Below are 15,915 nucleotides of genomic sequence, written 5' to 3' on the forward strand. Positions count from 1 at the left end.
ACCTTCTGCATCTAAAGCAGAAACAAAATGTGGAATTAATTTTTTTAAGATGGCCACATATTTCAGCAGCTAAAAAACAAGATAATAGTTGAGAAGAGCATGCTCAGTTAGCCACCGGTGGGAAGACTGTGGAAAGATGAATTTGGAACCTTGCTTTCCTAAGAGCCTATGAAAATAAATAAGAGAAGGAAATAATTCCAAAATTTAATTTTGATGGTTTTTCTCCTGTGCTCTCATAAACACAAACTGCAGTCTTATAACACATTATCAGTAAAAAATACAGACCCCTTTACTCATTGTGTAAATAGGTATAGCATAGTTCTCCATTAAACAAAATATTATATCAGAATATTTGATTTTATGAACTATTAATGTAAGAAAAAATTTCTGTATTTTGAAGAAATCAAGTTTCATTCATTTGAAGTATCTTTAAAGATCATTAGAAAGATACCCATTCTTTGTGCCCATATTGACTAAAAAAGATAAAATAAACTTTCAATCCAATTGTCAGCTCCTAAGAAATCTAGTCTATAATTCAGCATATTCGTGAAAATAGCTGAACTTCCCTAAGTTTGAAAAGAATTCCCAAACCATTCATTGAGAGTTTAAAGGAAAAATTGGTCTTAGACTTGGGAATCAAATTCCAGTTGAGACTCTGGAGATAAATGGCCCATCTCTGAAGTGGGTTAAATGACCTGCTTATTTTCATATCTTTCCATTTCATTTCTTTTCTTCCTTCCTCCTTCTTTTCTTTCTTAAAACCAGAGGAACTGGGTAGCCTTGCCACAAAAACCATTAGCAAATGAAATGTAAATTATAAAAAAGTATTTCAAGATATCAAGTTTGTGAAAGAGGGTCGGAAAAGAATGAAACATTTTGGAAAGTTGCTGAGGAACAGCAAAGCTAAAACCAAAGCAGAAACCCCCAAAAGTTAGCAAAAACAGACAATAATGAACAAGACCAATTATAGCCAAATCAAAGTCAACAAGGAGCATTCAAACTCATTCCAGTACCTATACCACCAGATCAAATTTGGACCTGTCAAATCTAGTTTCCTGTTTCACTTCTCTGGTAACCTAAATAGACCAAATGCTTCATTGTCATAGTGTTGCTACCCCATATATATCCCCGTTTCTATTGGTAATGCAGAATAAATCCATCTACACCCTATACATATATAACAAACACACATGCATGCACACATTTTGAGGAGTGTTTTCCAAGGTGTAGATCTGCCAAAAAGTTCAAATAAAGTATGTAACAGAACTGAAACTTATTACCAAACATTTTAACAAAGCCTAATGGAAAAATGACCTATAAATGTCACTGCCTAAAACAGAGGTCGGCACAGTACGGTCTATAGTCCAAATCTAGCTCACCACCTGTGAAATGAGATGATTTAATGAATGAACATTTATAATCAATTAAATGATTGAGAACATTAACTTTGAGCTACAATTATGAAATGTCTCCCCCTCAAAATAATTCAATATTTTCTCATTATTAGACTTCTATTATAAAAAAATTCCTTAATTATTATTATATATTTAACTATGTCAATAAATTTTGTGGAATTTTTTTTTCCTCTCTTAAAGTACTTACATAATATCCTCAAATTTGCCCTCTCATCGACAATACCTAAAATATTTACTATCTAGTACTTACCAGAAAAAAATTTGCCAATACCCGGTTTAAAACAATCTGATCTATAAAACTGTTCTACCCCACTTATTTCTAACTTTTATAATATATGTATGTGTGTATATATGTATGCATTTAGAGTGTATAACGTAAAGACTCACATAAAAGATTTATAACTACCTCCTAATGCTTCCTAAATCACTACCAGGAAAAGGCTACAATAACTACCCCCTGAAAATAGATTCCTATGCAGAGCTAACAATAATGGATGGCATTTATCTCACCTCAGAATAAAATTGAAAGTAGGTACTAATTTTACCAAATAATTTAGTTTGAAAAAATTAAAATTATAATACCCAGTGCTAGTGGGGGCGTAAACAAGAAAACCCATTTCCACATTAACTGAAGCAGTGTTAAATGGCACAATCTATCTGAAAAGCAATTTGGTAACAGATAACAAAATCCATTGAAAATACTTTGACACAGGTAAATACCCTTTTTTGTAAATCCAAAAATATGAAACATACACACACATAAAGATTTTCAATACCCAGTTACTTATGATTGTAACCTGCCCCTACCATTCACCAAGTATTAGAAGAAAACTTGGCACTATCTTTCCTTCATACCAACAGTCGATAGTTCCTCCCCCTTAGTCTTCCACATCCTTTGCTTCTTCATCTCTGCCTTGGTTTAAGAACCTGTCACTCATTTCTCATCTTGGGGCTGGATCGACCAAGTGAGGCCTAAGCTTATACAATTTGAAAATGACAGAAAAGACAGTAAAAATTGTAAATACAAAATCTGCATCACCGATGCCATCCAACAGTAAAAGAATTTTAAGAGAAGCATAACACAGGGTAGTAATATAGAAAGAAAATACAACTAAATGAAGTTAAAAACACACTTGTTACAAATTTCACAAAAACATATGACCATGAGAACATATTTTAGAGTTCCTACCCATACTAGAGTCCCATGCAAGCCAAGAGTTTTTAATTTAAGCTTTATTTCAGCTTCTTGCTATATCTGGCTCCTTACCAAACCCTCAGTTCCTAAGGTTAGTAATTTCTAAGCCATCTATCCAATCTCATTGCTGAAGATTAATTTTTCTAAAATGAAATTCTAAACACATTCCTTCACTACCTGAAAAACTTTCTTGCCAACAGTATACCTGGCACAAATCCCTCCATGAGATCACCTCCACCTACTTCTCCAACCTCATTCTCTGTTGTTCCAGACATGCTGCATTATTTACAGTTCCTCGTAATGTTATTTCAATCCTCCCATACCTTAGCAGATGCTCTTTCCTCTAACAAAAATATATTTTCTTCTCTTTTCCAGCTAACAGATTTCTACTCCTGGTTTTCTATCCCAGCTTACCTGTTAAAGGTTTCCCAGACCTGACGACAGAGTTGATAGCAAGCTTGTTGGCTAACTCTCCTCTAGTACTGCACTTACCACCTGTGATCAGGGCTCATTCACTGTGTGTTTCCCCTGATACATTAAAAGCTCATTCAGGGCTGAGACCTTGTCCTTGCCATCGTTCCCCAGGTGCCTGCATTAAGTACTCAGTAATCCTCAATTGAACAAATGAATGAAAAAAGAGGAGAAGCAAGTATGCCAAAAGGTTATTTTTGTTGCTTCTGCTTATGGATATTTTAGCAGTTTTTTTACCCTTGTTTTAAAATACTTTTGTTATGTGGCTCTATTTGTTTTATACTAGGAAATCTAATTTATAATAAAATATTTCTTTGAGACTTACTCTAAGTTTCATTATATCTGCTATCTAATTCTCTTAAAACTCTGCACACCTGTGCCAGGCTTATTTCTATGGCCAACAGTCTACTTTACTTGAAATCATATTTAGATCCCTGTACACAATTAGCTAAATAAATATCATTAGTGCAGCTTCATTAAAGTGTATTTTCTTAAATATTTCTCAGTGCACATATTTCTCAGTAAGTGAGCATCTATTAGAGTTTTGGCAAGAAAAATCTTATAATGGACTTATTTCTGTAGGTATATATTTCAAGCGCTGACTGGAAGGAATAATAATTTTTTGCCATCTGGAATAAAACAGTGACGAATACTACAAGACTCAAATTATGTTCAGATGCATGAAGCCACGTTTCCGAATCACCATTATAATTCCTATCTCCCACCTAGGATGCACTAAAGAATTGTTTTTAAAAGGAAAATATCCAAAATAATCTGATAATTCCCCTAAATATAATCCTCATTGAAGCTGAATATATTTTATCCTTTTTTAGTAAAGCTATCATTATCATTATCCAGTAACTGCCTGCAGAGACTTTATAGCAAACATTTTACCCTTTTTCTTGTGTATGATTTAAATATGTTGTTTTATTACATATTGTTTAAATATGCTCTACGTGAAGCAGCCCACATACACACAGCATATTTAGATATGAATACAGGTTAAAAGCACCAAACTGCAAACCACAGGCCATAGGAATAATATCCCCAAATAAGAGCTGATACCCTTTTAGTAGCTTCAGAGCCATTTTTATCCCCTATCACCTAAACACTTAGTTCAGGTATAAGTTCATTTTCCAGCTTATGGTGCAATGGTTTCATATTGGACCTCTCCACAAACATGTTCCTGTTTCTTCTTTGTTTAAGGCATGTTATTCTGAGTTCATGTGATGATACACCTTATAGATAAATATAAGCTTTTATTCCTAGATAGATCCATGCCTCAACCAGGCAGGTTTGGTTGTTTAAAGAAAAGACTGTATTCTCATTACACAAGCCTGCATGCAAGATCCATCTGAGATCAAATGTAGTACAGCAGGAAGAACACCAGCTTTAGAGTTACACAGCTATGGAATCCCTGCAAAAGCATTTCAAGGTCTGTGTGATACGGAGGTCATTGGGCCTCTTTGAACCCTGGTGCTATGGGTTCAGTTGTGCCCCACACACACCCTCCTCAAATTTATACGTTGAAGTCCTAACTCCCAGTGCATCAGAAGGTGACATTTGAAAATAAGGTCATTGCTATAATTAGCTAAGTTAAGATGGGGTCATAAGTGTGGGCCCTAACCCAATATGGCCGGTGTCCTTATTAAAAAGAAAAAAAAAAAGAAGCAAATTTGGACAGAGAAAGACACTTCTAGAGGAAAGATGATGCGAAGAGACAGGGAGAAGATGCCATCTATAAGACAAGGAGAGGGAATAGATCCTTCCCTCACAGCCCTCATAAAGAACCAACACTGCCAACACCTTGATTTTGGACTTTGAGCCTCCAGAATTGCGACACAATAACAACAACAGAAAATCGTGGTTTAAGCCACCCCTCTGTGGCACTTTGTTATGGAAGCTCCAGCCGACTAATATACCTGGTTTCCTCAAATGTCAAATCCTTAATGTAAAGGATTTAGTGCCATTATAAAGATTAAAAACCACATTAGAGGTATACAAAAGAGGGTAGGATATATGTTTTTTATCATTTGAGATACAATATTTGAAGTATTTTATTTCATATCCTTGAATCTTGTTTCTCTCCCCATTCAGGCAGTCAAGTTGCCATACTCTGCACTCATAGAATTGGAAAATTATTGTCAGAGCAGGGGAGCATGGGGTAGGAGAGAGTGTCCATTATTGGTTTTTGAGTTTCAAAAGCCTAAGATACCCTGGGAAATTGGAATGATTCCCATGCATAGAAAAGAGACCTAGAAGAGACTCTCCTATGTATTAATAAAGCTTAGAGCAGATTTAGATTCCTTTTGGTAAAAAAAAATAATAATAATAATAATAATAATAATAATAATAAGGTGGTCAATATATACATAGACATTAGTGGATCCAGGTCAATTTAGGGGTGGGTAATTGCACCTTTACCCTCCTCCCACCACCTCAACTCATCCTACTGAGGTCAGAATGACAGGCCTTTGGTTCAGGAGATTCAATTGAGTTACCTCCATTAAATAGATATAAAATTCCAAAGTAAAGGCCAGATCAAAAATCAAGATTTTAAAAGAAAATCATGAGACTGGTTGGCTGGCTCTAAAGCCAACAAGATAATGTAAAGGATCAAAAGAACATAGATTAGGAGAAGCTTTATGAAGAGCTTCTTGGATGGAGCTGCTACTCTATGGTAAGTCCCACCTCCCCCCAAGTAAGAGGGATGGAAGGTGCTTCTTTTTGTCTCTCAATCATTTAGAGAGGCTTCAAAGGAACAAGTTAGACAGCCTGATGCATACCCTGGAGTTTGGGAAACCCAGTGGACTGCTGACAGATTCTCCCCTTGAAAATCCAGAGGACAATAGAGTCAGGCTAGGAGAAGCTCTGGAATCTGAGAAGCACCTGCACCCCTCCTATCCACAGAGGTTCATAAGATCCATGCTTTCATCAAGGAGGTGTGGGCCACATATGAGAGAACCAGCCTGCAGCCCAAGATGACCATCTGGAAGTATCACTGATATACCAAATGAGAGTTCATGTAAAACAGACTGTCTGAAAACCAGAGGCTCCCCTGGAAATAGCTAGAGGAGAAGCCCTGCCCAAGTCAAGGGAGTTGAAGCCAGATGGGTCCAGCAGGGGAGCCACCAAAGTGCCCCGAAAGTGGCCAAGTGGGTGTCAGTTTTAAACATCACCAGGACCATAAAGCATGGAGCCAGCTTAACATAGCACCATTTCAAGTACAAAACATTCCTAAGCTATTTATTTCCTCTTCTTTCCCATACTCCAACCAGGGGTTTAGCAGTAGCTAGCCAGTGGGAGAGGAAGTGACAGATAAAAAGAGACAAAGAAAAAAAAAAAAAAAAACACAATTCTCCCCATACAACTTTTGGCCCAACCCATAAATGGCTCCAGATAAGAGAGAGGAGATGATTGATATTAAACTAACTTTCAAGCTATGGTTATGGTCTGAGATTAAACCTTCTAATTTCAAAATGAAGACTATGTTTGGAATCTAAAGTGCCAAAAAGAATTTCTTCTTCTTTTTTTAATCTAAGAGTAGTCCTGTTAGGGATGGAGCCTGCCTGAGACTGATTTTTTTTTCTTAAAGGCAAGGGAATACCCACCACCCTTTCCCAATTCATTTTAAAGAAACAAGTAAAAGAAGTAAATTATTTTTTATTGATTTCCTAAGTTGTGCTTGTTCAAAATACTGTTGCAGAGAGAAATCCTAAAGATGTTGGTGGAAGATAACGGTTTGGGGGGAAGGATCTTCTTTCTTGGATACAGTCTGGACCTTAGAAATGGCCAAGTGATATGTCCCGGCAGATGGGCCCAACTGGCCTTGCAAAGGACTTCGTGCAATAGTATGAAATAAGAACAATACTGCAAGTATCCTGTGCTGAATTCAGAGTGGCATGCCAGGAGCAAAGAGTTTCATCCCACCCAGAAAGGGTCTTATGGTTCAGTAGGATATGCCCAGGAGGTACCTGAAAGAAGCTTAGAGAAAGAGAGAAGATTCTCAAAGGAAGATCAAGGTATGCCTCAGCAGTTGGCTATAAGTACTGATGAGGGATAGGAGGAAATCTGTGGCTAATGAAGAGATGGCAGCCCAGGAACAGGTATGACACCCCTCAAAAGATACCCCTTGGTATCTCATAGCCTTACCTAGAACTCAGATGCAACCTCAGATTGCTTCCACATGGTTAAATGGAAGATCAAAACATATGTAGGGGGCACCTGGGTGGCTCAGTGGGCTAAGCATCCAATTCTTTTTTTTTTCAGTATATGAAATTTATTGTCAAACTGGTTTCCATACAACACCCAGTGCTCATCCCAAAAGGTGCCCTCCTCAATACCCACCCTCCACCCTCCCCTCCTCCCACCCCCCATCAACCCTCAGTTTGTTCTCAGTTTTTAACAGTCTCTTAAAGCATCCGATTCTTTATTTATGCTCAGGACATGATCTCATGGTTCGTGAGTTCAAGCCCTGAGTCAGGCTCTGGGCTCTCTGCTGTCAGTGTGAAGCCTGCTTGGGATTCTCTCGTTCCCTCTTTCTCTGCTCCTCCCCCATTCATGTTTTCTCTGTCTCTGTCTCTCGCTCTGTCTCTCTCTCTCAAAATAAATAAACTTCAAAAAGTACAATTTAGAGTTAGCCACAGAAGAATAAAGAAATTCACATGTCTTCATGCTCAAGTCATGATCTCATGGTTTATGAGTTTCAGCCCTGCATTGAGCTCTGTGCTGACAGCTCAAAGCCTGGAGCCTTCTTTGGTTCCCATGTCTCCCTCTCTCTCTGCCCTTCCCACGCTTGTGCTCTGCCTTTTCTCTCAAAAAGTTAAAAAAACATTTAAAAAAAAATTTTTTTTAAAACGTTACACATCCTACACGCTTATTGGGTAGAGAGAGACATACCTGCCACATAAGGGTAAGCTTGTCCAAGACTTCTAAGGATCCTCTGGAAGTGTGTCTTTACACCACAGACTGGTTAAAAAGCCTAGAAAAGAATTAGAGTTAAGTCATTTAGAGGAAGATTCACTGTGTAAGGAGGCCAACTCTCACATCTTAGCTGTTGGGGAAATACCAGTAGATTGTGATAAGCTGAGCAAGACAGAATACAAAACATTTACTACTATAGAACCCATAAATTCAACCTAGACATCAGCAGAAGGAAAAAAAAAAGTTAAGAAACTAGAAATCAGCTTCTTCAGTTTGTTTTTTAAACCAAATGCTCCAAATTCCGTAACACAGAAAAGTGAAGGAATACAAAGGAATTTAAGGTTCCCATCCTACATATGTGAAATTTTTTAATGTACCAAATATGTTTTTACTGAGAAGAAGAAATCCAAATAAGGGAATAGATTGTGACAGGAGTGCTACTTTAGAGAGAGTATTACACAGAGACCAGGATAAAGTAAGTAAATCAGAAGGAGGCGCTTTCCCAGAAGATGGAATAGCAAGTACAAAGGCCCTGTGGTGACAGCATGCTAAGCATGTCCAGGGATAGAAAAAGGCCACTGCAGCTGCAGCATGATTAGGTAAGAGAGAGAGAAGCAGAACATGAGTGAGTTTGGAAAGGACAAAGGAAAGGCTTTGGATTTTGATCTAGGAGCTGGTAGAGAGCTATCCTTTTCTTAATTTTTTTTTTTTTTTTTTTTAGTTTTGAGAGAGAAAGAGCACTCCAGAGTAGGGGAGAGGGGCAGAGGGAGGGAGAGAAAGAATCCTAAGTAGGCTCCACACTCAGGGCAAAGTCCAACCGTGGGGCTCAATCCCACGACCGTGGGATCATAACCTGAGCAGAAATCAAGAGTCAGGTACTCAACTGACCAAACCACGCCTTAAGCTGTATGAGTAAAACAATTTAGTTTGAGATCATTAATGCTGTAAGAAACGGAGATTCCTATACTCTTTGCTTCATTTCCCTCAGTGGTAACATCTTGCAAAACTATAGTACAATATCAGATCCAAGATACTAACATTGATAGAGTCAAGACAGACATTTCCATCATCTTAAAAATCCCTGGGGCACCTAGGTGGCTCAGTTGGTTGAGCGTCTGACTCTTGATTTCAGGTAAGGTCATGTTGTAGGATCAAACCCCACATCAGGCTCTGTGCTGAGCAAGGAGCCTGCTTAGCATTCTCATATTCTCTCTCTCTCTCTCTCTCTCTCTCTCTCTCTCTCTCATTCTTTCATTCTCTCTCTCTCTCTCTTCCTCCATCTTTCCCTCCCTCATACACTCTCTCAAAAAAAGACAAAAAATCCCTCCAATTTCCTTTTTATAGCCATAACCATTTTCCCTCCCATCCCACCTCCTCTATAAACAGTGAAAATCACTAATCAACTTACAATTTCCATAATTTTGTCACTACAAAAATATTATAAAAATGAAATCATACAGTCAACAGAATTCTCTGGAGATTTATCCAAGTTGGAGCATCAATAGTTCTCTCAATTTTATTGCTGAGTAGTGCTCTATCAAACGGATCATTTAACCATTCACTCATTGAAGGACACTGCGTTGTTTCCAGTTTGAAGTTATTATGAGTAAAGCTGCTACAAGCATATGCATACATGTTTTTGTGTGAACAAAAGTTTTCCTTTCTCTGGGATAAATGCCCAGGAGAGCAATTGCTGGGTTGTACTGGAGTTGTCTGTTTAGTTTTCTTTAAAAATCTGCCAAACTATTTTGCAGAATGCTTGTACCATTTTACATCCCCATCAGCAGTGCATGAATGAGCCAGTTTCTGTGCATCCTTGCCACCATTTCATGTTGTCATTATTTTTTATTTTAGCCATTCTGCTTTTCTCTAATGATCAGTGATGCCGAACATCTTTCATGGGCTTATTTGCTATCTGTTATATATACTTTCCTATGAAATGTTTCTTCATGTCTTTTGTTCATTTTCTATTTGGATTTTTTTTACTGTAGATTGAAAGATTATATTCCTAATATTAGTCCTTTGTCAGATACATAGTTTGCAAATATTTTCTCCCAGTCTGTAGCTTGTCTTTTCATCCTCATAGAAGGTCTTTCACAGAGCAAAAATTCTTAATTTAAACAGAATCCAATTTATCATTTTTCCTTTTATGGATTGTGCTTCTGGCAGAAAGTTCAAAAATACATCACCTAACTCTAGATCCTAAAGACTCTTTTTTTTCTTTTAAAAATTTTATAATTTCAAATTTTACGTTTCAGTTAATGATACATATTGAGTTAATTTTTGTATAAGCTGTCAGACTTAGGTCAAGGTTCATTTTTTTGGCCTGTGAATGTCCAATTGGTCTAATATCATTTGTTGAAAAGGCTGTATTGAACTGGTTTTGTACCTTTGTCAAAAATCAACTAAGTATGTTTGTGTTGGTCAATTTCTGGATTCACTGTGCTGTTCCACTGATATATGTGTCTATTCTCACTACCAAGATCATACAGCCTTGATTACTATAGCTATATAATAAATCTAGATATTTGGTGAGTTAATCCTTGTCACTTTATTTTTCTAATTCAAATTCATTATACTCTGATTCCTTTGCCTTTTCATATAATTTTTAAGATAATTTTGTCTACATGTACAAAAAAATCTTTCTAAAAATTTGATAGGGATTATGTTAAACTCTATGTCAGTTTGGGGGAACTGTCATCTTTGTAATGGTGAGTCTTCCAATCCATGAACATGGTATATCTATTTTTAGGTATTCCTAGATTTCAGCAGATAAGTCTTATACATGTTTTGTTAGATTTACACCTAAGTAATTTTTTTGAGTAATCGTAAATGATATTGTATTTTTAATTTTGGTGTTCAGGTTCATTGCTATTATAAAAGAAAATAATTGATTTTTGTATGTTTATATTATATCCCACTACTTTGGTGAATTCACTTATTAGATTGACAAGTGTGTTTTTTAAGTTCCTTGGGATTTTCTACATAAACAAAAATATCACCTGAAAATAGGAAAAGTTTTATTTCTTTCTTTCTGATATCTATGCTTTTAATTTTTTTAATTTTTTTTTAATTTTTTTTTCAACTGGCTAGAAATTCTAGTACTATATTCAGAGTGGTGAGTAAGACATTCTTGACCTAGCTCCTGATCTAAGGGGAAAGAATTCAGTCTTTCATCATGAAAGGCAAAGTTAGTTGTAGATTGTTTTGCATCTTTTTATAAATGATCTATATCAAATTGAAGAAGTTCCCTGTTCCTATTTATCTGAGAGTTTTTATCATGAATGGGTGATAAATTTTGTCAAATGCTTTTTTTCTGTATGAATTGATAGAATCATACGACATTTCTTCTTTAGCTTGTTATATGGTGAATCAGTACTAACCAGCCTCGCATCCCTGAAATAAAACCCCAGTGATCATGAAATATATGCCATTTTATATATTGCTGAATTCTATTTGCTAATGTTTTGTTAAGGATTTTTGTGTCTGTGTTCTTAAGGGATATTTGTGTGTGTGTGTGTGTGTTTGTTTTTACTATACTTCTTGGGTATCTAGATAATACTACCATAAAATAAATGTTTTCTGGAAGACACTGTAAAATTGGTGTTACTTCGGGGCGCCTGGGTGGCGCAGTCAGTTAAGCGTCCGACTTCAGCCAGGTCACGATCTCGCGGTCCGTGAGTTCGAGCCCCACGTCGGGCTCTGGGCTGATGGCTCAGAGCCTGGAGCCTGTTTCCGATTCTGTGTCTCCCTCTCTCTCTGCCCCTCCCCCGTTCATGCTCTGTCTCTCTCTGTCCCAAAAATAAACGTTGAAAAAAAAAATTAAAAAAAAAATTGGTGTTACTTCTCTACTCTAAGTGTCTGTTAGAACTTTCTAGTGAACACATCTGGGACCAAATATGCCTTTTTGAAAGTTTTTAAATTGTCTGTGCAATGTCTTTATTAATTATGGGGATACTCGAATTATCTATTTAATATTAAGTGAGTTGTGGTAGTTTGTGTTTTCTAAGGAATTGGTCCATTTCATCTAAGTTGTCAAATATGTATGTATAGAGTTGTTTGTGCTATCCTCATATTATCATTTTGATGTATGCAGGGTCTGCAATCATACACTTTTTCATTCCTGATATTGGTAATTTGTGTATTTTCTCTTTATTTTTTGTCAGTCTTGCAGGGATTTATCAATATCATCAAAATTTCCAAATAATCATATTTTTTCATTCATTGTTCTGCTTTCAATTTTCTTGGCATTTGTTCTTATTATTTCTCTTCTGCTTTCTTTGGGTGTATACAGCTCTTCCTTTTCTAGATTCTTGAAATGGGAGGTTAGATTAGAAAAAAGGAAAAATCTCAAATGAGTAATGTATGAATTTAGGGCTGTAAAGATCCCTCTCAGCACTTCTTTATCTCTGACCCACAAATTTTGATGTTGGATTTTTATTTTCATTCAGTTCAATGTATTATTTATGTCCTCTGAGACTGCCTTTGTGATTCGTGGATTATTATTTATAATTCGGAATGTTGCTGAATTTCCAAGTGTTCAGAGACTTTTGTGTTATCTTTCTGTTATTCACTCCTCCCCCCCCCCTTTTTTTTTTTAGTTTAGAGAAAGAGAAAGCAGGAGTTGGGGAGAGAGGCAAAGGGAGGGGGAGAGGGAGAAAGAATCTTAATGGGGCTCCATGCTCAGTGCAAAGCCCGACATGGTACTTGATCCCATGATGCTGGGACCATGACCCAAGCCTAAATCAAGATTTGGTCACTCAACCAACTGTGCCACCCAGGCGCTCCTCTGTTATTAACTTCTAATATGATTCCATGGTGGTCAAAGAATACATTCCATGTGACTTTAATTCTTCTTAAATTTGTTGAGATTTGTTTCTGATCCAGGATATGGTCATTATTGGTATTTATTCCATAGTCACATGAAAAGAATATGTATTTTGCTGCTGATTGGTGCAGTTTTGTGAATAGCAATTAGAGTCTGATGTTGAGATTTCTATATCCTTGTTGATTTTGTCTAGTTTTCTATCAGTTGATGAGGTAGTGGTATTGAAATATTCAACTATATGTGAGTTTATTTCTCTTTTCAAATCTGTCAACTTTTACTTCATGTATTTTACAGTTCAATAATTTAGTGCATGCATATTTAGGATTGCCATGTCTTTTTGATGGACCAATTCTTTTATCATTATGTAATAGCCTTCTCTTCTACTGGTAAATTTTTCTTTTCTCTGAAGTCTACTGTATCAGATATTAATATAACAACTCCTGCCTTTTTAATTAATATTTTCATTATACATCTTTATCTGTCCTTTTACTTTCAACATGCCTATATCATTATATTTGAAGAGAATTTCTTATAAACAGCATATAGTTAGGTCTGATTTTTAATACACACTGAGAATCTTTTAATTGCTATATTTAGACCATTTATGTTTAATATAATTATCAATATGCTAGGGCTGAAGTCTGAAATTTCATTTTTTGTTTTCTGCTTTTCCCTATTTTTCATTTCTCTTTTTTTCTGCTCTCAATATTTTTTATAATTCAATTTTGATTTATATGCAACATTTTTGAAAGTCTCTTTGCATAGCTTTCTTAGTTATTGCTTTAGGTATGACAATATATACATAATTTATCATAGTCTGATAGTGTCATCATTTTACCACTTTGAATGAAGTATGTCATGAATCATGCCCTACTAAAATTTTCTACAAATATGTGAGATTGACAAATCAAAAATATAAACATCAGAATAAATGTAGCTATATGAGATACTGTTTGTTTTCTCCCCAAGCTCTCCTGTTTCCCTCCACCTAAATTGCACATATATTCATACCTCCACTAAAAAGATAACTGAGAAATGAATTGAGATTAGCTGGGGTGAGGAGTGGAGAACCTGACTCTAATTTGAAACATCAAGATTTCTGGCATTTGATGTATATAATCTTTTGGATGGACAACTTTTAAAGATAGTCTCTAAGAGAATGTGTTTTCTAATGCATTAAAATGAATAGAAACTTGAAAAATTTTGAAGTCTGGACAAAATTTTCTCTCATTGTATTTATCGAGGATGTAAACCATCAACAATTCATAGTCTATTAAACTTGTGAGTAGGCTTAACAATTACCTAGACTAGTATTTATTTTATACAAAACACATTTCAGAGAGATGAAGTTAAGTTACACAAGGTCACATGTATGTCAGTGATAATGTCGAACCTAGAACTAAGGTCTAATGATATGGAACTACAAAATGAAGAATAAAAATATTAGATTTTTTACCTAAAGTATATATCAAAAGTCTGCTTGGGAATGCAGTTATGCCTCATTTCCTTAAGAAATGCAAAATGAGAACATGGCAGATGGAATATCATCACTCATCTACACTGGAATTTAACCAGGACACTGGGGTTTAAACTTAGGTGCATGCCAAAAATAGCAATTGGTAACAAATAAATGGCCCAACCACTGATATTACTGCAGACACTCCCCACAAGAGGTTCCAAACATGAAAGTGTAAGAGTTAGTAGGTCCTTTTCCATCGTGTATCAGTAAGTCTTATTCTATCTATTCAGTTCTACAAAGTGGCAAATTTCAAGGACACTGCCGTATTTTCCACATTATGCAGTTTTTACTCACTTTAGTCGTAAAAACACTTAATTATGTGCAAAAGGAACTGTCCTCAATCCTAAAATATATTTTATACTCCCTGATTCATTTTATGAAGGATCAAACCTCTGGCATGTAGCTCAGAGTATCAGACTTCTCCTTTTAGCCATGAAATTTTCTATGATCCAAACTGCAGAAAAAGTACTCGCTCTACATCTCCCATTTATATTCACAGTCAGATACTATAATTAAATAATAGAGTTTCATTTACTTGGGCTCAAATCCATTAATTTTTTTTCTTATTTTTACTCATCTCTTTTCTCTGAAATGTATCCCAGTATTATTATTATCCCTGAGCACACAAATACACAGACTGTGAATCTGTAATGAGATCTTCCTATTTTTTTAGAATAGATTTTGCTTTGATTAAATGTCTACATTGCCTTTACTTAGATGCTTTCTAAATTTGAACAAATACCTGATCCTACTGAAAAAATAAAATCAACCTTTAACAGACGACCTCCTAGCCAAATACATGTATTATATTCACTCCAGAGAAAAACTGGTTCACAAGCTAACTTGGGTTCCTTGACCTGATGCCAGCAGAGGGTGAATGTGCTAATGCTCTGCATCAGAGTGAAAATTCAAAAGCCCTTCCCTTCCAGCCCCATGGACTGGCCAAATGATGGAGCACTGCTCAGCATCGTGTACAGAGGGAGCCACCTACCTTCTTCTCACCCAGTGGTGCCACATGAGAGGAGTAGCAGGACAAGAAGGAGTAAAGGTGTTAAACACACCAACAGGGAAGTATCTGCATTGGAAAGAAAAACTAAGCTATCCAGCTGTCACTGTCTCCAATTCTTTAACCAGACGGAACCACCACACTCCTAGACTTTTTTCACAAGAGAAGAGAAAGCTTGCAAAATTTGTATTCACACGTCCAGTGTTGTGCTCTCACTGCATGCCTATGAAACTCCCTTGTCAACAGAGCTTTTACCCTTGCCTTTTTCTCTTTTTCAGGATTTCTACTCCAAATCCCCAGCACACTTAGAGCAGTGATCTCAGAGGCATTTCTATAGCTGATGCAAATTATATTTCTTTGTTTGCCTCCTGGAGATTGGGTGGGAAAGAGAAAGAAGTGTAAAAGCCCCAAAGTGGCCGCTAAAACCCAAACAGCTGACGAAAGCTCATAACATTTTTCACTAGTTTACTGTGTAAATGCCCCTGCTAATTTAGAAAAGCCTTTGTGGTTTTTAACATTAAAAATTAAACTAGATGTACTCCTATGCTGATGTCCATG

At 36.2% G+C, this 15,915-nt stretch overlaps 1 protein-coding gene across 23 annotated transcripts in view; it reads right to left on the reverse strand.

Annotated features, from left to right (window-relative positions):
* SOX5 (SRY-box transcription factor 5) overlaps positions 1 to 15,915 on the reverse strand; it is a 1,017,940-nt gene that overhangs the window by 861,325 nt on the left and 140,700 nt on the right. For all 23 annotated transcript variants that reach the window (XM_045062619.1, XM_045062611.1, XM_045062623.1 and 20 more), the window contains exon 2: positions 7,981 to 8,062. The gene's annotated coding sequence lies outside the window, so the exon portion shown is untranslated. The remainder of the gene's footprint in view (positions 1 to 7,980; positions 8,063 to 15,915) is intronic.

Source organism: Felis catus, chromosome B4 (assembly GCF_018350175.1).
Source record: "Felis catus isolate Fca126 chromosome B4, F.catus_Fca126_mat1.0, whole genome shotgun sequence".
NCBI lineage: Eukaryota > Metazoa > Chordata > Mammalia > Carnivora > Felidae > Felis > Felis catus.